Source organism: Mytilus edulis, chromosome 6 (genome assembly GCF_963676685.1).
Source record: "Mytilus edulis chromosome 6, xbMytEdul2.2, whole genome shotgun sequence".
In the NCBI taxonomy this organism is placed as follows: Eukaryota; Metazoa; Mollusca; class Bivalvia; order Mytilida; family Mytilidae; genus Mytilus; species Mytilus edulis.
In genome coordinates, this window is record NC_092349.1 from 69,933,807 (window position 1) to 69,956,517 (window position 22,711).

Genomic DNA, 22,711 nt, shown 5'->3' on the forward strand with positions numbered 1-22,711 from the left:
TAAGGCTGAGAGTTCCTTGATACAAATCAAATTAAGAAACTGGATGGGTCTATGAATACCCCCGCTAAATCAATCACTAAAGACCAATATGTTGCAAATAAACTCATCATAGATACCAGGAATGAAATTTTGTAATTGCGTCAGACGCGCGTTTCGTCTACAAAAGACTAATCAGTGACACTCGAATAAAAAAAAAAGGCCAAGTAAAGTTCGAAGTTGAAGACACTGTCCTAACTCCATGACAAAATTAGTTTGTCACCGGAGAAAAAGACCTAAACAACATCGTTTGTGTGTGTAAATCGCATTACATAAACTGCTTGATAAATGCATTAGGTATTGAGAATTCAATTGGAAACTCAACATATACCCCACGACCTTACCATTGAGGAAATCCTTGAATTATAGGTCTGTCTTATGTTCCTTTGGAATGTTCTCCAAAGATGACGAACTGGATCTTCCATCACTGTTTTGGAAAGTATCCTTGAACTTTACGTTCCGATATATTGATGGCATTCTCTTACTTAATAATCAAAATTCGGTATTAATGTTGAACTCTTTTGTTTTAAGTCTAGATAAAGAATACAGAACAGATACAGTTCAGTCTTTCCACTTATTTACGTTTACGGTTTACGAAAAAAAGAGATTATTTCAGCTTCCCAATTGTGAACATTCCATTTCTACGGAGGACTTTCCTGCAGCTCCTGCATATGGTGTATATATCTACACTTGATACGATATTCCAGGGATTGTGTTTCCTATCCCTTTACTTTGGGTTGCTGCTCACAAGGAAGCTATTAAACCAAGAGTTCGAAATTGTGAAATTAAAATTCTCCTCATTTCGTAATTTTTTTCAGACGTCATCACGAGTTGGTTGACCGTTATGAAATATCCATTTCACATATGATTGCGGATATCTTTCAAATGTCGTAACAACAACCCCGTCCTCTGTTCCAGAAATATAATCTACCGATTTAGACTTATGTACTTACATGATCAACACGACGGGTGCTACGTGAAAAGCAGGATCTGCTTACCCGTCCGAAACACCTGAGATCATAACCATTTTTTGGGGGAGTTCGTATTGCTCAGTCTTTAGTTTACTATGGTGTGCGCTGTGTACTATTGTTTGTCTGTTTGTCTGTTTGTCTGTTGGTCTTTTCTGTTTTAGCCATAGTGTTTCAGTTTTTATTTTTAACTCACGAGTTCGAATGTCTCTTTGGTATCTTTCTCGCCCCTCCTTCAGTTTTAGTTCATTGTCATAAACTTAAAATCTCAGAGTGTGACCAGTGCTAATATGAGCAGTGACATGATTTGATTGATAACTTACTTTTCTATAGTCCTACCATAATTGATATAGTAATTATACACAAAAACTATTTTTGGGATTTAATCTCCTATCAATAATGTTACTTGTAGAAAAGCATATTTCTAACCTACTTTGTATTCCTGAGAATATATATTTTTTAAGTTGATCACTGCAACATATAGATTAGTACATTAGGTTTGTAACTCGGCTTTGTTTTCTCTCAATCGATTTATGACTTTCGAACAGCGGAATACTACTGTTGCCTTTATTGATCATTATTTCGAAAGTTGATCGAAAGCCATCAAGATTTAATTAATTGGTATGCAATATTTCTGTCAAAGATGACGACAAAAAGTTGCTCATATGATTTGACTTTTTATGTTATTTTTTAGTCTTACTGTATCTCTTATAATTATGACTTTCAATTTATTTTTAGTTTGAGCGCTTGAATGAAGGTTAATCTAGAGTATAAGCGCTTCGGACAGATGCAACGTATTAAGTGTTTTGTTCGTATGTAAGGAATGCGCTGCTGTCATAGTTTAAATGTTATATCTAATTTCAGGTGTCGGGGTTAGGAAGTCGACCTCTACTGTACCCGTTTATTAAAGTAACATTATTGTATTTCTATTTCCGTGATGCAGCTATGCGTTTATTCTTTATTCTTTTTTCAAGGCATGGTTTTGCTTCGCTGTAATTAAATTTGCAGTTTTCACTTATTGGATAAACAAAAAAAGTCGATGATGAAACATTGTGGAATGTAAATAAAAGAAAAGCTTATTAATACGAATGTATTCTAAAACGGGTTTTTTTTTGCAATACATCTCTAGATTAACTAATAGTATAATTCAATTTAAAATATAATTTTATACGTTTTGTAAATTAATAAAGAAACACATTTGACAGACTTTCTTTAATTTGTTGTTGTTGTTTTGTCTAAAATGAGTTTCTTTTTCTTTTTAAATTTTCAACAACAAAAAAGATGTATAAACATGCGGTTTTCAAGTATTTTAAATATTTACATCTCGTTAACTAGCTAGATGTTCAAAAACGTTATTATGTTTCATTAATTTCAAAGTACATATGAATAAAGCTGTGATACTTTTAGTTTGATAAACGAGTGTAGAAAACAACTTTTCTTGTTTAGAATTACTAAATGGTCTTAGAATTCCCTTCACTCACATTTCGATGTAATATAACAAAACTCAACACTCAAACTGCAATTTTGATGAATTATGAACGACACACAAATAAATTTGCTTATACTTGAAAATCATTTTTCCTCATACACTTTATTTCATTTTTACCCAATGTATACAGGTTTTTTATTACTTATTACTTATTATGATGTCATCATGCTGTCTGAACACATTAATACTATAAATGTACCTATTGAAGGGATGGACGTTCAGATATATCAAAATATCAAAATAGTTACAATGCATACGTACATGTTTTAAAATTGCCCGAGTCAATTACACTTTACTGCAGAGTTCGACTCGTAAGCTGGAAGAAGAAGAAAACAATTATTTGCTCATATCTTTTTCAATGATAATTTGATTCAGATGGGAAATATTATATACAAAAAAATCGTCAGAAGTGAGGACATAAATTACTTCTACACTGATTACCAAAATATCTTTCTTCTTACTATTTAAAAACATGTTAAATTTTATTAAAGTCGGATAAAAATGTTCATCCCGAGAAGAAAACCCTTCTCCCTCCTGCAAAGATAATTACAGGTATTTGGTCCAATGTATCATTTTTCTTTTTCTATGGTATTTAATTTTAAATTGATTTATTCTTTTAAAATGAGCCATATGTTGATATGGTGTATTAACTATTCTAATGTAAAGTTGTTATACAAATTAGTTTAGTTAAAACAAATTAAAATACATAACCGGGAATTTTCAGCTTGATTTTCCATGAGGAAATATAATATAAAGTGTTGATAAAAAAAATCCTCGGTATTATTAATAACGGAAAAATAAATGGAAAACGATCAATCTACCCTTAGTTAGGCCTCATTATCATATCTTAAGAATTAATCTAATATATCACCAGTCTCCACCTATCTATTATGACAAACACGATAAGTAAAATTGTGAAGTACTTTGCGGTTTTGACAGAAGCCCTGTCATTTATTTGACATATTGAGTCTGATGACAAGTTGGCTCACTTCCAAACAAATCGTAAACATGTAGCGAATAGGTGTAAACATTTTGACCTATGATTTCTATTTATAATTTTTTTTAAACGAACAAAGTAAATTTCTTAATGCCTTTTGTGAGTCATCTCATGTAATATTAAAACTTATTGATCTAACTGCATATCAATTAACTGCAACGATGAAAATATAGAACTAGGTCACTTTGGAAAACTTAAACCAACATCTATTAAAAATTTAACATTGCATCATGGTCTAATGTTGTAAAAATAGTCTCGACATGCGACACACTTTCTTGTTAGAAGCTTGTTACGGCTTATCTCTATGGTTACGATAATGACGAATCAGTATATATAGAAAAAGAAATGACGCATATTGTTAAATTTCTCTCCCATGCACGTGGCTTTGTTTGTTTTTATATGCAAATGATGTTTTGGTTTTGACACGCGGGAAGTTGGAAATGTGACAGAAGCAGACATAGAAACAAATGTTGACGAATGTAATGGCTAAAAACAATGGAAGATAGTTCACAACAAATATATCCTGAATTTGTTGGAAGATCTTTACGAGTCATAGGCGATGAAATGAACGATTATTACTCAACTGCGCAAAATGAGGGTCATTCGCCATGGATAGTCAATGAAAATGTGCGGGAAAAAATTGTGAATATACTGTATTTTTGTATACATATTATACATATTGTTTGGTTGGAAATTTGAAGAAACATTCCAGGTAAATTTTATCTCTCAACTATTTAACAACAATAAAAAAACAACTGAAAAAAGCATATATGCCCTTACTTTGTTCTGTGTGTATACACGTATCTCACATACATGAAAGTGTGGGGGTGAGGGAAAAGCGAAAAAAAGGGGGGGGGGTGGTACGGGGCAACGATCTTAATAAGTTGCAGTGCTTAAAATTAAGCTGGATATAAGCCGGGGTAGACATTGAAAACATAAGCATTGTAGAATTATATTTACATTTTAACAATACAGATAAATCCTGAATGCAAATGCAAATGAATTTGCTTTTTTTTACGTAAATGATTTTTAAAAGGCTTTAGATAAATGTTACTATTGTATGACAGTGTCCGTCAATTTTAAAATATCTTTGTCACGTTCTTCTGTACTCATAATAATCACTTCAGATAAAGTACTTAAGTATAACAGTTTTAGTGTCAAACTCTTGACTAAATGTCAATAACATGATTTCTTTGTTGTCGTAAATATAAAATTGATGGTTCAAAGTCTATTTATGAAGTGCATCACGGTTGAGTTTGATGATCTTTTATGCACATTATTTCTGCATCAAGTAGTTATTTGTTGTTCAAACATTTGTGTCCATTACATGACAATAAACGAGAGAAATTGATTGTTGAAATTTGATAAATGTAATTTGACAAATTATATAACATATATAATTGGTAATGATTAAGAATAATGACTTTTGTGTTGAAAACTCCGCATAGATAAAGCAATTGGCATCAAATTAATGCATCTATCAATATGAATTTAATGTGCTATAATAAAAAAGATCATGTGCGAAATTTCGAGATAAGCATGACAACTAATATGTTGTATTATATATAACAAATGGATGAAATCTGGTCCAGGTGTTTACAAGCCAATTCATGTTCTAAAAGACATAAGATCAAAGTTCACGATACCTGGTGTATACCTTTTTGCACCTATTACATTTACACATTACAATCTGTGAGGGTCTAGATGGGGTTTTCAGTAGGCCAATTCTGCAGAAAAATGGGTCAAATAAATATAAAAGAGAAATACAGTCCCATAAAATTAAGAAAAGTGAATAATAGAAGGATAAAAAAAATTAAGAATAAAGAAAAATGCCCTACAAAATTAAAGAATACAGAAACAAAGGACCCCCTGGAGATCGTCATCTGTATATGTCTGTACTATTTACATAAGCCTTATGATAGGTCATTTTCTCAGGTATGGTGAATCACTTGACATAGAGGCAATGTTACAGCGGTTCTAAATATTGCTTCTTTGTTGTTTACTAATGCACGTGCGTGTTTTGAAGACACGTGAATAAGAATACATATCTATGACCTTGATCTGCTATCAATCCAATTCTTTCCCACGATACGTCATCACTAAAACTAAAGATATACGCAAGTTGTATACTTTTTGAACTTTTAATTTTTATTTGTACAGACTTTTTTTCATTTAATGATGCCAAGGCATAATCAATTGCTGAACTGCCTAAACCATTTATCAGAATAATTCTAAGGTAAAGGCTTCTGCTAACTATTTTTCTTATGCAGAGGCAAATTAAGGGGGTCAGGGGTGGGGATGGGTGTATCTATGCTCTTAGATTTATATACAGACGAGACATATCTCTATCAGGGATAAGCCTCGCCTGTCTGTCATTTATATACTGTAGATGTATAGTTGTGTCATTAGTAAATGGTACTATACTATGGCAATAATGCATATATATATATATACAATATGATGAAGTTTAAGCGATCTGATTTGTTTTGTCATTTCGGCAATTTAGAACGACCACGAAATAATGGACGTTGAAAACTGGATTGAGGAATGTTAAGCATCTGAACAGAGGTTTTATATTTTTAATATTAAGCCTTTCATTTCAATCCGATTTCGAGGATTGTTTTTCTTTTTCTTTTATTTTATATTTAGATAAACCTTCCTCTGTAATTCAATAGATTTTATGTGCCTTTTACTGTTCGCAGGATGCAAGGAATTAAAAAGAAACCAGTTTAAAAGGTTTTGGATATTATTCGAAAACTCTCTGGTATTTCTAGTCCTTTATCAGGGGCGGATCCAACCATTTTAAAAAGGGGATTCCCAACCCAGGATAAAGGGGGGTCGAACTAAATGCTCCCATTCAAATGCATTAATCGTCCAAAAAAAAAAGCGGGTTTTACCCCCCCCCCCCCCCCCCCCCCCCCCCGGACTCCCCTGTGGATCCGCCACTATTTAAGGAAGTTTTGTGTTTGAATACCTTGTGAAAACCCATGCCAATGATTTTCAATCAGATATCTGGTAGATTTTAGTTTTGAGGGTCCTACCGTTTGGATATTTCACACTTTCCTTAAAATATTGATATGATTTATAGATATGTATAAAATGTTTTATAATTAGATTTCGTCAGAATAAGACTTTAACAGTGTGTCATACTAATTTTTCCATTGAATCTACAAACTATAAGGAACTAATATCTGCAAATCCTGCTTTACACGGTGAAAAGAGTTTTTATTCATCATGTATTTTGTTCTCCTTGTACGTGGTGTCTTGATGAGATGATTTTAGGCTAGCAATACGTGAAAAGACGTTGCACAACATTTAAATTTTACGAGCTGTTAGTGACTTAAAATCATTTTAGCTATACACTGCTGTATAAAATTTTATTGAAGTTTACGCCGCGAAAAACCTACACGTAATGGGACAACGTGAACACTCTAACTTTAATGATATTGTACTCGTTACAACATATTACTGTATCTACCTGTGATCCACTTTTGTTTGTGATATAGACTTTCAACTGTGTTTTGTCGATGTTTGTTTACCCTTTACATCTATAAACTCAAGCTACATGTATCATTTCTAACTCCTTTACATAAAATCTTTTGTATATATACAACAATTTCTTAGTTATTTGTGCCATTGTGTCAATGAGTGTTTGTCTAGACACCAGTATAGATAATTATATTGAACTTAAAATTACCTGAACGATATAGATGCTATAAATGTGTATTGCAAACAGGTGTTGGTAATATTAAATGTCTTGTTATCAGACAAATGTACCTTTAATATACCTTCATGTCATAACAATGAAACTTTTGATGGAGGAAATGCATTTGCAAACTGTTACTAGTATCTGCGTTCTGTTTGAACGCGTTACAGGACCGGATCAACTGGTGCATATCTACTATGCCTAAATTTTGTTAAAAGCACACAAATCTACGCCTCTGAGTGATAACTCTTTGTAAAACAAAAAACGCTACCTATTTTGATCAAAAACTTTTTTTTCTTACACTTTTGCGCATATGTGGTTTATATCGACGCTAAAGGAATTAAGACGCTAATAAGCGCATGTGTTATTCAAATACTTAACTCTAAATATGTATATACAGTTCTATTTTGATCGGTTATGCGGACAGTATTCTTTTAAGAATATTTATGATCAAAAGTTGTTTTTTTGAAACACGGTTCAAAAACGATATATAATCTGAACTGTATTAATTAATGCAGTAACATATCTTAAATGTTACCAACACTCGTTTCTGGGAAAAAAATACCCTTTTACCTTAAAACGTGTGTTGTATTCAGAGACCTGTTTTGCTAAATTGAAAAGAAACAAACCCAGTGAAAACTAGCATTGAACATGTCTCAATATTTAGCTTGTAAATTATTGCAAATACATATGAATAATCGTTGTATATATAATTGTCGTAGAAAGCGTAAAGATTATGATATATAATAAGTGATTGTTTTACTGATAGCGAATTTGTAATATTTGGAGTTACCACAATACTAAAAAATTTGGTAATGTAATTTCTTGAGAAAACAATTGCGATTTACATCAGGAGAATAATGCCAAGTCTCTGCTTCATCGTTTTCTACTTCTTATTCTAGGGTATAAAATGTCAAAAGGGTAACACTTGTCGAGGTTTATTTTTCGCAATCTAAACAAATATATCTTTGCACCCCTTCTCCCCTTGTCGCCACTGAAAGCAGAGAGAGAGAAAAAGAGCAGCAGAAAGTTGATCAACATATAAAAACAAAATCCACCCATAAGCAAGCACTGAATTTTAAAAATGTTGTTTAACACTCTTTTTTCATGATTTTATCCATTCAAATTTGCAAGTCCTTCTTTTTTTAAGTTTTGTGTTCGCCTTTGTTATTTTTCATCTCTTGAAGACATTCTAGACATAGACTTAAAGTTATTGACAAATTACATGCATATATTAATGAACACGATATTTTGTAATGCCTTAAATAGAACAAATAGGTTACACTCAAATACTTTAGGACACTTTGTTTATTGACCCTGAAGTATGGAATGCACTTTTATAATTAAAATCACACTTATGTTGTATGGAAATTAAAAATATCAAATGTATTTCTTTTCATTTTAGATTTATACATCTGTTACCCGAAGTTCAATAATCGTTAAACATTGAAGTTATATAAGTAAAACTTTATATACAACATGGGGAAAATGACTGATTCAGAGTATCACCTGACATGAGTAATTTGTACCGGAAATTCCAACGCGCTTTGGTACTATATTGTGATTTTGGAAAGACCGGAAGTAGTGGATTCCATGACAATCAGATATATATCATCAATGGAAATGGTGCAGGTAAAAGGTTTTTCCAAGTCTACTGTTTGTAGGATTTTCCAGTGTACATGGACCTGGAAAGGGGTTTTCCCTAACAGAGTATTGACATCGTTATCGACCAATTGATTTTTTCTTTGTTAGACGATCTACAATCACTGGATGCATTCCTTAGTTCAATATCGTCTTATTCATCTCATACACAAGAGAGATACCGCAAGCTGTGTTGGAAAAGTGCGATAAAATAGTTTTAATTAGAATGTCATGAACATTAATTCATTTTTCCAAAGGAATGCGTCTGTTCGGTGAGCAGTCGATTTATGCAATATTAATTATCATCAGCAATATAAGAGTTGTTATTTCTTTTTTGAGAACAAATCTTTATTTATTAATATGAAACTGTCTGTCTTTTAAGTGCCTATTTATTGGTTCATATTTATGAAACAATAGAAACTTTGATTTAATAACATTTCTTTAAATTTGTCTTATTGTAACATGAATTTGATTTTTTTAATACACAATTTACTATTGCCGAAACCGCTATTAAAGAGATAATACTGTTTATCTAAATGAAGCGTACATAAGCCTATACTATATTTGGATTTATACATCTATGTTTAGAAAAAAAACTTGAACTAGATTTTGTACAACATTATTGATTTATTGATCTGCGACACTTTTCATAAACATCAACATTTCCAAATATCATTTATACATAATTAAGTCAGCTGATCTCAACAAAAATGAAATTGCTCATTTCAATTTATTATATGTAATTAATTTTATGCAAATCGTACTTTTTTAATTTACTTCTTTGTATTATTCATTATTTCAATGACATTTTCATCCTGTAAATGCACCTAATGGCATGCCTTTATGACTTTGATATTTTGTGATTTTGGATACGATCCAAGCTATTTTTGTAAAAATGTATTTCGTAAATATATACACCTTTGTTATTGATTTTTAAAAATAGAAAATGCGTTAAATACGAGATTTTAATCTATAAATAAGCCCACCTCGATGTTGTATTTCATCATTACAAAGCCAAATTGGCTGCTTCATCGTCAGTGTAAGTGATAATGGTATGCTTGTAGAATTAGTAATTCCGAATGTGACACATTCACTAAATATCCGCTTTTTCTTGTATAAGGGGGAAAAACAAAACAAGCATAACTTTTCATTTAAAACATGCCAGTTATTCAAAGGTAAATGAATTGAAAACGGAAGGCTCAGAGAACTTTTGTTAAGTCCTGAATTGTCTCCAGATTTTATTTGAGACTAGCTCGTTTTCAAATAGTCTCTGAGTAGATTAGTATTTCGGAAATAACTTAATTTAAGTAAATTTAAACAATAGTAAAGAGAAGTGTAAATATTTTAAAGAACGTAGAGAAATAAATAGCAGGTTACTGGTAACATTGAAGGAAACCATTAAAACTATAGGTTAACATTTCTCAAAATAAAGGCAGCGTGCACAGATTTTACGTACATTGAGGTTAATCATATAAATTAACTTGTAAAAAAAGATGAATAAATAAATAGGTGTTAATGAACAAATCAGCCTGTCAAAATGATTGTTTTAATTTGTGATGATATTGAGTTGTTACAGTACTAGTTATTCGAGTTTTAAAGAATAAACTCGACCGACAAGTGTTTCCTTCAAACTTTCGAGTTGTTTTGCTAAATAGAGTTATCTTTCTTTGAATGTTTTGTAAAATAGCTTGACTTCACTGTTGAAGTGTTGCTTGTTAACCTGGTTGATTTTTTAAAGTTTCAAGTTTTTGTTAGGCTTGTACAAATTTCAGGTTCATGTTTTGACTTGGGATGGACAAGAAACATTTCTTTAAAGAGAAAATAATATTTTGATTGGTCGTTTCATAATCTAAATAGGAACATGGGCAATTTCTTTCTACGTACTCCAAAATTGAAATAACGTCTCGTCGTTGACTGAATTTCCATTGTTTCGGACGCCTTTTACTTATCACAACGTTTTCATTTACGATTTTGAAATTTTTTACCCATACTACTTTTAATTCTGAAACGACCAATTTATTTATTTTTAATCATTTTCTGTTTTAATATAAGCAAGCAATATTTCAGGAATCAGTGATACACATGTGTTTAGAATTTAACATTATATGCATGGTAAGGTGCGGTAGAATATAATGTTTATTATACGATTATTCAGGGTATTAAAGGTATATCTAGTGCATTATGAATTCAAAAATTAAAACTTGCTGTAGTTAAAACATTTATGAAAAATGAATTTTTGGAAATGCTTGATAATTTAGTTTAGAGAAATTATATTTCAATTTCGAATATATAATGATAATTTGATATGGAATACATGTGTTTTCCAAAATTATAGAAAGCAATCATGTATCTTTAGTTAGAGATAAACTTGTCATGTAGTTGATATGTATGATAGGCCCTAATTTAAAAATAATAAAAATATGTGCGTTTAGGGTTCCCTCCTCAAGAAAATGTTAAATGTATATAAATTGTTGGAATTTCCTCTATTTTGCTTTTTTTTTATACATAGGGAGACTTGCAATTTTGTCAAACTTTACTATAAGAAGAGACAATACAAATTTTAGGGTAAGAATTGTTAGGTGTCAAACTAGGGGAAGTATGGTAACTAAACGCAAATATTTTTATTTTATTTCGGCCTTAACATTATATTTTTCATGAAATTAGCTTTTTAGTCGAGTTCAATCATATGCAAGTATTAATGTAAAGAATGCAACATCATAAACCCCGATTCACAAAGTAGCATAGAAGAAAAACACCGAAAAATTGGGTGTATAATAAATTGTTATGAAAGATTCGTGAAATACTTGAACTTTAAAATGCTCAAAGGGGAAAGAATCTTTGAAGATATTCAGGTTTCTAATATCAAAAATTGAGAAAAAGCATGAAACTTAAACACCAACTTGATAATAATTAAATCAACAGATTAACATTTTATTCCACCGTTTAAATTATTTTGATTATGTTTTATACTTTTTTGCGATAGAAATTTCAAGTGTTTGACGAATTTTTCACTTAGAGATCTCTAATTAACTTTATGCAAATTCAAAGCATAATAACTGGACAGATGCCAGCATTGTTTATGTCCATGAAGACATTAAAATTGTTATAAATGTACTAAAATTTAGGCATGGCAAATCCCGATAGCAAATCATTTGGTGCAATCAAGCATTCGGTTTTATTTTTAAGTGCTATTGATTTTGAGTACTAGTATCAGTATTAAGCATTGTTTTGAACTATATTTTGGGGCGGATTTGTCAAGCCTTGTGATTGAGCGAAGAGTGAGACCCACGGGAACTGTTTCAAAATATTCCGTTTTCATTGATATCATAAAATATTAAGAGAATAGTCTTGATATCAAATGTTTTCATACTTTTATTTTAGCTTGGCGGTAATAGAATTCAAATCCAAGTTATCGCCCTTTAATCGTCACTTTTTTCAAATTTTCTGACATTTTCATTATGTCGTCTGTTCGAAAAGATCATATTTTGAGACGGTTCCTAAATGATGTTGTATTTAGTAGAATTACGGGTCGGAACTCGACACATTTTTCTTGTCATGCGTTGAATATGGTGCCAATGTTTTTTTGAATTATTTATGCGTTATTTAATTTTTTTATTTTAATTTTTGTTGCAAATCAGATATTTATAGAAGTGAGAGAATGACTTTTGTAAAATTATTAAAACAATTAAAACAATTTATTGTTTAATTTATACGATCTTCACGGATCTTGTGCGCATGGGTCAAAGGTACTGATCAAAGGTCGATGAATCTGCAGAAAAGGCATCTAGAATGAATTGCGTTGATCTCTTGATGTCTATTCTGGTACTTGTTTTGTTAGTTTCATGACGTATATCCTTCATGTCCTTTGATTAATTTACTTGTTACACTCCCGTTATATTTATATCCCGAAAATATTTAGTGACTTATTCAATAGCGATATATTTATATTTACTTTGACAGGTGGCTATTGTTCTGAGTATACTTTAAATACTTGCTACTGCACGTTCAGCAAACAACAATAAATACATAAATATAAAAGAGGGAGCATTTCGGACCACATTTCTTGATAATAATATCATTATATTGTCCAATTTGTACTCCTGATTATGCATGGAATATTTGCCACTGGACGTTAAGATCCCAACATCAATCAATTGTACAATTGATAGTTAAAGTAATCATTTTTTTATCTGATCATTCACCAAAAAATCTTTCGAGTAGGAATACAATATTTTGATTGGTTAAGAACCAGGGTTCACAATTGACAAAATTCGACAAAATAAAGTGAACAAAAAAGTCAAAGGACAGATAAACATAGGGAGTTAAGCCATTTCAATTGATACTTTATAGTGTGTCTTTCTATGTTGTGATGTTAAACTATTGTTTCAGTTAAGAGTGAAGGTTTGGTACCACTAAAACGTTTAAACCCGTTGCAATTGTTTGTTGATGTGTTTCTCGTTTTTTATATAGATTAGACCGTTTGTTATCCCGTTTGAATGGTTTTACACTAGTTATTTTTGAGGTCATTTGTAGCTTGCTGTTTGGTGTGCGCCAATGTTCCGTGTTGAAGACCGTAATTGACCTATATTGATTTACATTTACAAATTGTGACTTGGATGGAGAGCTATCTTATTGGCACTCATACCACATCTTCTTATATCTCTATATGAATTCCTCACATCTATATAATCACAGATATCGAAGGTAAATGTATACAAATAATGATAAGCAAACGATATATATCGTTACAAACACTAGAACACAACAAACATAACCCACAACGATAAATACTCCTTATTAGTGACGCGTATTGAATTATTGACAGTCAGTTGGTACATACTTTATATGCCTGTCTTAAGTTATAAATTCTAACACATTGCAAGTTTAACTAGGCTGCACTGCATTTATTATTTTTTTTATCCACCTGGGCCTACAACCGGGCGCTTTTTCGCTGCGTTGAATACCCATTGGTGGCCTTCGGCTATCATCTGTTCTTTGGTCGGGTTTTTCACTATTTGACATATTCCCAATATCCGTTCTCTATTTTATTATAATAAGCTTTTGATATGACAATTCCAGTTGTATCGATCACTATATGCCGATAATGTCTAAAAATGATGAAAAAAACCACAAACATCATGATAAAGATAGGTACTAGTAAGTACGTGGCCAAATACAGAAATAAAATGCAGTATTAGGAATCCTTTAAAGTGAACATATACAAGTGTTTCCGATGGAGATTTGTGTTTGGCAAGTCGTTTCAAGTTTATACTATATATATGTAAGTGACTCTTGTTAAAATATGTGAACAACTTGTCTTCTTAAGTAGCCGTCTCCTTTCGCTGTTGTAAAGCAAAATAGTGCCACTTAGGATGAAGCATGAGTAACTCGTTTCTCTAATTAAAACAAGGAGGAAGATACATACTCAACGTAAATAAATCCGCTCTTGTACCGAAAATAACCATCATTATGTTCGCCAAATTGTACGTCTTTAAGTACGAAAGACTTAGCTTTAAAAAAAAAATACTAACTTCAAAGTGGTAACGCTGACATTGTTGTAACCGTCTTATGTACACTGACGTTGCATAAAATTTGGACAATGATATCAAATGAGACCTCATGTACATATCTCGATGTAAAAGATCAAATTCATGTTGCTTGAGTTAGATGCGAGTTGAAAGTGTTCTTATTTTACTATGGAATCCAAAATCTTAAAGGCATGACATTACAAACAAAATGGCATTAATTTGTACCTTTGTTAAAAATAATCGAAACCATAGACGGTAACTCTTTAGTATGATGAAAATAAGACAAGACAAAAATGGTGTGGATATCAATCAACAGCATACTTACCCCTAAATGTGTACAATGTTTGGTATGCATCGGATTCGGACACCTTTTAAACTGAGTTTTACTGTGCGTGTTGTTGTGCGTTTGTTTTTCTACATTGGCTAGAGGTATAGGGGGAGGGTTAAGATCTAAAAAAAAATGTTTAACTCCGCCGCAATTTTGCGCCTGTCCCAAGTCAGAAGTCTCTGGCCTCTATCTGTTAGTCTGGTATGATTTTTCATTTTAGTTTCTTGTGTATAATTTGGAGTTTTGTATGACGTCCGTTATCACTGATCTAGTATGCATATTTGTTTAGGGGCCAGCTGGAGGACACCTCCGGGTGCGGGAATTTCTCGCTACATTGAAGACCCATTGGTGGCTTTCGGCTGTTGTCTGCTCTATGGTCGGGTTGTTGTCGCTTTGGCACATTCTCCATTTCTTTTCTCAATTTTATATGTTTTTGAAAGTATGTACAAACACTCAAATACAAATGTATCGTGGAAACTCGAAACCAAGAATACAAACTTTTCAAAAGGAATAACCAATGATTACTAACGGTTCAGGTACAAGCTATTAATTTCTTTTCATTTCTTGGAATTTTTCGAACTTTTTCATTTTCTGTAGAAGGAATATATTTCGATTGAAAACTATTAAAAATCGTCGATTTTAAGTTAGCAGTAATATAAACGATTTTTGTTTTATACAACATGGGCTTCGGTTAACGCTTTTACACCCATTGAAATTACAAGAAAATCTATCAATTCTCCAATAATTGGTCTTAAGTTATGATAGAGAATTCTAAAACAGATAACGGACAGTGATTCTCTGAGTCATAACAAAGTCATATAGTCTTACAGACACACTTAGATAATATAGGTTCAAGTACAAGACTTTTATATAGATCATAAACCGATTGATCCTGTAATTTAAGAAACCCGTAACCACACACAGACATTTCAATGACTTGAAAGTGTTGCACTTTATAAATCAATTTGCTCAACTGTCTATATATTTTAATGACTTTAAGTCTATCATTGTTGTCACTTGCATTTGTGTTACAGTATTTTTCATAACTTTTTGTAATACATATTGATCTTATCCAAGTTATTGACACAGATGGATGGCCCAGACAAAGTGACCAACGCGACGATTCCATTTTTTTGTCGTCAACACTTCAAAGTCTTGGATAGTAACATGTTCTAATTATAGAGTTTCTTTTCAAATTCCATCTTCGCTAGTCAAGGGTTGTCTCAAGAGGAGGGGAGTGAATCGTAACTCTTTGCTAACGAAGATGTTGAAATTCAAGTGTTCTTGTTATTCAAAGCTGTTATGAGGATAATAACTGTATTCAACTTTTGTCAACACACCGAAGTTTTAAAATTCTAGAAAGACCTCAATGGGGTTTGTAGAGGGGAAAATAATCGGCAAAAATGTAAATAATAGAAAAAGGCAAACAAGTTGAAACTTGATTCCTCAAGCAAAGTTCACCTTGGACAGAACCTGTTGTAAACTTACTGTGTAGAAAGCCTGTGTGTTGCCATCTTGCATCAGTTAATCAAAGAATCGACTAGTAAATGATTTCGAGGAAAGATGTACTGCATTTTGTCTCTAGATTTATTTCGCATTTAGGCTATTTAAAAAAAAAGAAGTTCTTAATTATGATCACTAACGTACTATGGAAGTAAACCTCTTTTTAATTGTATTCTGATATAAATCTAGGAAATTTGGTTGGCATCGAACTACAAAAACATATATGATTTTTATAATATTGAAACGTTGCTGGTTTATGTTTTAAGAATTTGGTAAATACTCTATGATATTCAATTATGCATGAAATATTTGCCACTGGGCGTTAATCAAACAACAAATTAATCAATAATATTCAATCTCCCGCAGGATTTGACAAATCTATATCTTGACCCTGTTATTGAACCAAATAAATGCGCCCTTTTTCTTTATAGTAAACATTTCATTTGGTGATTGTTAAGCAACCGATTCAACACCCTTGGAACTTTCAATTTATAATGGTACAGTCCATTATTTAGAGGATACCTCAGAATCTTTATTAAAAAAGTAAGAGAAATATATTTTGGTGGCCTTTGGCTGATTTCTGTTTTGGTTGGGTTATTGTCTCTTTGACACCATCCCCATTTCCATTTGCAATTGTATTTGTACATGCACTGTAGGTAGTCGATGACATGTAATCTTGTAATTATTTTGTAGATTAGAGATGTAGAATAATGGATGTGCTTCAAAACACGCAATAACCTTTATTCATGTCGAGAAGATAATTCTGAATATTTGGTTTGCTTTATATTGTATTAAGTAATTAATTACTTACAAAAATTAACATTTGAATTAACTCCGTTTATAAGATTCAAAATATTATTTTTCACGTCTTTTAATGAAATGGAATTATACAGAAATTTTTTTTCGATTGATTACACAAAGTCATGCTATTGATTGAATATACAAAAACATTACAACGGAATAAGAAACTGAAAATTTTCAGTGCTGTTGTTTAAAAACCAGTTGCAATCATGTGTTATAAATAAATAAATATATATAATATATAGATTTTGATCGCGTAAGGAACTATTTTTAGGTGCTATTTCAGTCATTTAATGGATGTATACGTGCACAGGACTTTTACAACCGTATTAGTATTAGTATGAAATTCCAAAGATATAAGAAAAATAGTTTTTTCCAAATGAAAAACAGCATATCTTTTTAGATAGGTTTACAGGTTATATATGATTATTGTTTTCATCGAGAAATAAATATATTAGTACATTATTCAAAATCCATCCATCGAAAATTCAAAACGGAAAGTTCCTAAATCAAATGGCAAAATCAAATGAAAAAAGCACATCAAACGAATAGACAACAACCGTCATGTTTAATGTACAATTTAAATCATGCCAAGTACGAAATTTCATGCGCAAGGTATCAGCAGCAGTGATAGGTTAAGGATTTACCTCAAAGAGCCGCATTTCTAAAGTACGATAGTTCTTATCTGTGTCAACGCAAAGTGTAGCCTGTAAGACCGTGCTTTCCCACAGTAGTGTCATGCTTTGCTGTACCAACGCAAAGTCCAACCTTTAATACTATATAGTCATACAGTAGTGTCATGCTTATCAGGGTGTAACCTTTAGACCGTATCCCGAACTTAATTTTATTCTTGTCTATTTATATCAACGCGAAGCGCATGTTCCCACTGCTATACGGTTGTGTCATTCTTATCTATAAATAGTGTTCTCTTTAAATTACTGCACCCAACTCTTAAACAAAGTAATTTTACTTATCTATTAATCTATTAATAAACGATTGCAGTTTATTTCGTATAATTTATGTTCAATCCACCTGTAAATTAACGTTGCATTATGTCTATAATGGAAATGGGGAATGTGTCAAAGAGACAACAACACGACCATAGAAAAAACAACAGCAGAAGGTCACCAACAGGTCTTCAATGTAGCGAGAAATTCCCGCACTCGGAGGCGTCCTTCAGCTGGCCCCTAAACAAATATATACTAGTTCAGTGATAATGAACGCCATATATCTATTCAGTATGCAAATATGTGTGTGGTCAAATATAATTCAAAATTTTCTGGATCTTTAAACTAACCATTGAATATTCGTGAATTTTATCATTTGATATCAAATGTTCGTTGGGCCAGTTCTATATCAATGCATATATAAATTAACTTATAATTGAAGCATGCATCGTAAAATATTTGAAGCTTCTGAGAAAGAAAAAATAAATAAAAAAGCACGTTGAAACATGTGAAATAAATTCCGTTGATAGTATTACTTCTATACATGTATGAGCTGTTGTCATAACTATATAGATATACCCATGTTATAAAGGGGTTGCAAACATTCAATTGTTTGGACGGGCGATCTACATTATCAAGTCTTTTTTTCTCCATGAACAAACAAGTTGAATGCTTTTTTTATATGATTTATAACAAAATGTAAGCAAGTCACGGACCTTTTTCTACATTGTATGTCAGATGACTATATATTCGAAGATAAAGATACATATGAGATAATCTCTTAAGCCTCGAGTATTTCTGAAAACACATTTGCATCTTGCGAAAAGAAATTTGTACCGTTAATTGAATTTAAAAATCTAGAGTTGTTATTTTTTATTCCATAGACCATATTTGATTTTTATGATCAGAAAATAATTTGTCATCATTATCCTTACAAAGTGGAACTAAAGGTAGCTGTTGAACTTTGTTTCTTACTTGTATATCTTACATAGTGGATCGAGTGCGTCGAAAGAAGAACCTAAACAAAACGTGTTAGGTTCGATGTTGTTGACATTTGAAAAGGTATGTAACAGTTTAATCCTTACCTAAACATTTGGTATCTGTATCGTCACTTTCAATATAGGAGATTGAGGATATTTTAATTTGACCCATGACCCACATAAAATCATATTTTACTGAATTGCTACAATATGTAATGCACGTTTGTGTACCTTTTGTCTTTATATTAACCCTCTATTATAATAGACAAGTTACATTCAAATTACCCCTTGTTTGAAAAACACATTATGTTCGTTTAGTTTTCTACTTCAATTTTCTGTAATGTTGGTTGGGATATCATTGTTATAGTATGTGTTCTTTATATTGACCATAAACATCATTGGACTTTGGCGAGGCTAGTATTGTCCTTTTTTAAGTATGTGTTCTTTATATTGACCATAAACATCATTGGACTTTGGCGTGGCTAGTGGTGTCCTTTTTAAGTATGTGTTCTTTATATTGACCATAAACATCATTGGACTTTGACGTGGCTAATGTTGTCCTTTTTAAGTATGTGTTCTTTATATTGACCATAAACATCATTGGACTTTGGCGTGGCTAGTGGTGTCCTTTTTAAGTATGTGTTCTTTATATTGACCATAAACATCATTGGACTTTGGCGTGGCTAGTGGTGTCCTTTTTAAGCATGTGTTCTTTATATTGACCATAAACATCATTGGACTTTGATTTGGCTAGTGCTGTCCTTTTTTTAAGTATGTGTTCTTTATATTGACCATAAACATCATTGGACTTTGACTTAGCTATTGGTGTCCTTTTTAAGTACGTGTTCTTTATATTGACCATAAACATCACTGGACTTTGACGTGGCTAATGTTGTCCTTTTCAAGTATGTGTTCTTTATATTGACCATAAACATCATTGGACTTTGGTGGTTGGTTGGGATATCATTGTTATAGTATGTGTTCTTTACATTGACCATAAACATCATTGGACTTTGGCGTGGCTATTGGTGTCCTTTTTAAGTACGTGTTCTTTATATTGACCATAAACATCACTGGACTTTGACGTGGCTAATGTTGTCCTTTTCAAGTATGTGTTCTTTATATTGACCATAAACATCATTGGACTTTGATTTGGCTAGTGTTGTCCTTTTTTTAAGTATGTGTTCTTTATATTGACCATAAACATCATTGGACTTTGACTTAGCTATTGGTGTCCTGTTTAAGTACGTGTTCTTTATATTGACCATAAACATCACTGGACTTTGACGTGGCTAATGTTGTCCTTTTCAAGTATGAGTTCTTTATATTGACCATAAACATCATTGGACTTTGATTTGGCTAGTGTTGTCCTTTTTTTAAGTATGTGTTCTTTATATTGACCATACACATCACTGGACTTTGACGTGGCTAGTGTTATCCTTTTCAAGTATGTGTTCTTTATATTTACCATAAACATCATTGGACTTTGATTTGGCTAGTGTTGTCCTTTTTTTAAGTATGTGTTCTTTATATTGACCATACACATCATTGGACTTTGGCGTGGCTAGTGTTGTCCTTTTTAAGTATGTGTTCTTTACATTGACCATAAACATCATTGGACTTTGGTGGTTGGTTGGGATATTATTGTTATAGTATGTGTTCTTTATACTGACCATACACATCATTGGACTTTGGCGTGGCTAGTGTTGTCCTTTTTAAGTATGTGTTTTCAGGATCGTTGTTTGTCTTATACAACATTCATGTTTTTAGAATCGTTGTTTGTCTTATACAACATTCATTATTTTTATGGTACTTGTTTTCCCCGTTCCCTTATTATCAGCTAACCTTGTACGAAATGTATTATCATTACGTTTAAATATTTACAGATTAGTATCGTAACTTCAACAAATGTTAAAATATAAATCATTTCATCAATCAAGATGTAGTAATATCTTAGTAAACACATTTACCCAATGGACCTCTGTAATATAAATGAAAAGTACATTTTGAATCACATTTCCTTGTATGTTTTTTTAACACATGAGCCCATATACATTCAATGCATTTATTAAAAAAAAACACTAGGACTTATAGAAAAGAAATCATACGTTATATAAATCATCTATACTAGTACAATTATTTCATCTGTATCTTTTTCTGTTAATTGTCGTCACTTCCAAGATAGGATATCGAGGATATTCTAATTTGACCCATGACCCACATAAAATCATATCTTACTGAATTGCTACAATATGAAATGCACGTTTTTGTACCTTATATCTTTTTTTATTAACCCTCTATAGACAGGTTACATTCAAATCATACGCAAAACAACCCCTTGGGATGAAAATTATATTATACAGCCGTCAGCAAAAGTATCTATCTTGTGGTTTGAAATAACGTTAAGCCAATTCTTTTTATATTGAATACACTGTGATATATAGTTGCTAACATCTACCGTCAATGGGTCTCTGGTGGATTCTCGTCTGTTTAGCAATCACACCATGTCCTTATATCGCTCTTAAGAAGAAACTTTTCAATAATCTTTTACGTAACAGATCAAACATTCAAATTCTTTAACACACAATTCGCATTCGTTTCAACTCGGCCGATTCCGTACCCTCAAGTAGCGGATTTTACCGAGGATTGCCGAATGACACAATTCGCCTAAAATTCCGCTCATTTCCAGGTTTGTTAGGCCTTGATTCTTGATTTCAAAAGAAATCTCGATCATGTTAAATATTGACAACAAACAACAATTGCAATTGATTCTGATTCAAATAGAGGAGGAGCACTTTAGGGCTAATCCATTTTAAAAAAATGTGAAAGGGAAGGAACGGAAGTTAAGTTATTGAATGTGGGTCATTGGTCTTTTTTTTAGTATGCGTCTATTACCATTGTGCAAATTTATCTAAAACAAATTGTTCTTGGTTGTAAGGATATTTTGAAAGTCCGTTCCTACCCTCCCACATACATTTTAAGGGAATAGCCCTTTTTAACAACTTTCACAATTGCTAAGTCATTGGTTGAATGCTCAAAATAACTCTGTAATTTTAGGTCTTGACTGCAAACAAACGTGAATTGTCCAAATTAAAGATCAAGGATTTTCATCAACATTATGTTAATCAAAATTATTTGCCTCTTTTACTTAGCCAGCACGTGGGTTTTTTATTCTCAACTGAATAAAATTTTAACCCCTGTTACTGGTGCAGTTATAAGAACAATCCATTCATCCTTGAATCTGTCAAACACTTATTTGTCTCATCTCAAGATGCATCAAATTTAAACTTGTTTGAAAAGCACATTACGTTTGGTTTGATGTGTTTGAGCTTTTGATATTGCCATTTGATTAGGGACTTTCCGTTTCTAATTTTCCTTGGAGTCTTTTTTTTGTGATTTTTACTTTTTACGTACGTGTTGCAGTACTTTACTTAAATTTTCTGATATGTGTTTGGATATCAATGTAATGGTGTGTGTTCTTTCTATTGACCATAACCATAGTTGGCTTTTTTGGTGTGGTTCGTATTGTCCTTTTTTAGTAAATATTTTCTGGACCGTTTTTTTTTTCGTATCCAACTCATATTTTTATGGTTATTGGTTTCCCTGTTTCCTTAGTATCAGCTAACCTTGTACAAAATGTATGATCCTCATCATTATGTTCTAAGGTTTATAGATACGTATCATATTTTCAGATGTTATAACATAGCTTATTTTATCAATTAAGATCTAGTTATATCTTAGTCAACAGTTTAACCCTTTGGACCTTTGTATTATACACGAAAAGTAC

General features: G+C 31.8%; 1 long non-coding RNA gene across 1 annotated transcript; it reads left to right on the top strand.

The window, feature by feature from the left end:
* The first annotated feature begins 3,727 nt into the window (after positions 1-3,727).
* Positions 3,728-12,531, top strand: LOC139528298 (uncharacterized). The gene is made up of 2 exons (XR_011665564.1): positions 3,728-4,202; positions 8,602-12,531. It is a non-coding gene; the product is annotated as an uncharacterized lncRNA (long non-coding RNA).
* Positions 12,532-22,711: the final 10,180 nt, after the last annotated feature.